The sequence below is a fragment of the Arachis ipaensis genome, chromosome B04 (genome assembly GCF_000816755.2).
Source record: "Arachis ipaensis cultivar K30076 chromosome B04, Araip1.1, whole genome shotgun sequence".
Lineage (NCBI taxonomy): Eukaryota > Viridiplantae > Streptophyta > Magnoliopsida > Fabales > Fabaceae > Arachis > Arachis ipaensis.
The window spans coordinates 23,392,553-23,394,305 of record NC_029788.2 but is presented as its reverse complement, the minus strand read 5'-3'; the positions used below and the strand labels follow the sequence as shown (position 1 = coordinate 23,394,305).

The following is a 1,753-nucleotide window of genomic DNA, read 5'->3' as shown; positions in this document are numbered from 1 at the left end:
AACACATCTTTTTAACTCAAAAGTCAGATTTAACTTCAACCAAAATTATTTTACCACTAATTTTTACCACCACCACCACTATTACTACTGCTTTTATTACTTATTTTTCATTCTCAACAATTCAAATTATTAAAATTAACAACTTTAATTCAAACATCAGTTAAATAATTCAAATAAAAAAAATTGAAATAATTTTCTTCTAATTCTTTAAAAAAAAATAGAAACGGGAGCGAGAATGAGGATGATGGTTGTAGTCGTGAATGCAAAGACAGACAACAGGTGGCAGGTGGAATTGGTGTAGACTCACAGATCTGAAAAGGCAAAGCTAAAGAATGATAGAGGCGAGACAAAATCGCAATAATGACGATGATGGTGATGCGAACTGGAAATCATCAAATGTGTATCAATGAACTGGTAATGCAGTGTATGCGAGACAAATTCATAGAGGGTGCTGTCGTCGCCGAGTGGAACTGACTGTGGTGGCATCAAGAATCGTCGCCTGTGGAAGGTGAAGGTATACTCGTCGCTATCATCGTTTCTCTTCCCCTCGCCGTCGTCTCTCTCTGTCGCTGTCGAGCCCTCTCTCTGTCGCCGTCGAGCCCTCTCTCTGTGTCGCCGTTGAGCTCTCGATCTCTCTATGTCGCCGTCGAGCTCAATGACCGTTCCTCCAGTAAATATTGTTGCTTGAATTATTTTTACTTGTTTTTGTACTTTTGTTAATAATGCTGATTGAGTTGTTGGTTTTACAATTTTAGTGATCTTGATTTGCTGAGTTAATAGTATTGAATTACTGATTTTGATCATTTTTTATTATCCTGAGTTGTTGAGTTGTTGATTTTTTAAAATGATGTTGCTATGGTTTTCTGGTTTTCTGATTTGGGTATGGCTGATGTTGTAAGTGAGTGGCAAGTTCATGCGAAGGTTCAGGCTCCCTGAGAACGCCAAGATGGATCAGGTGAAGACATCCATAAAGAATGGTGTTCTTACTGCCACTGTTCCCAAGGCAGAAGTTAAGAAACCTGATGTTGAGCCTATTCAAATCATTGGTTAAACAATATAACTTTTCTTAATCCCCCTTCTGGTTTTCAAGCCTGTGTTTGGATTTTATTGTGAATTGTGATTGCTTAATATCTATGATGTTCATGTCCTAGAAATATAAATCATGTAGTAGTGGTAAGTAAGAAAGCAAAATTATTATGATATGAGATGTCATCAAGTATGTAGTGCATGAGATGTCATCAAGTATGTATTGCATGAATGGAATTTTTTCTGTGGCTGTGCTTTGAAAATCTTATCTATGATAAAAATCTTGAAACTAACAATTATGATTTTTGATGATTAGAGTTTTGTTTAGTTAAAAAAGGTGAAATTTTAAATTTTATTAGGATAGAAATTGTTGAATTTAAATATTTGAAATATATATTTAATTTTTAATAATTTTGTTTAAAATTTATTTAAAATCGGTTGAAACTCGATTAAACCCCGGTCGAACCATTAAACTAATGAACAGTTATCTTATCGGTTCATTGACCGGTCTGATTTTCGCAACCATGGAGAGAACATGTGTCCAACACGTGCTGTCTACGTGTCACATTGTTGATTTCACGTTTCTTGTGTGTTGTGTCTATATAACTTCAATATCCACTTATATGTAATTACATTAAATTAGTTCATTTTCATTCAAATCACCCAAAACTTTTTCATATCTAAAATTTTCACCCGAAAATAAAATAACTTAATATAGTTTATAGTT

At 34.2% G+C, this 1,753-nt stretch overlaps 1 long non-coding RNA gene across 1 annotated transcript in view; it reads left to right on the top strand.

The window, feature by feature from the left end:
- Positions 353-1,753, top strand: part of LOC110270985 — a 9,328-nt gene continuing 7,927 nt past the window's right edge. The window contains exon 1 of the long non-coding RNA XR_002360852.1: positions 353-670. This is a non-coding gene — a long non-coding RNA (uncharacterized LOC110270985). The remainder of the gene's footprint in view (positions 671-1,753) is intronic.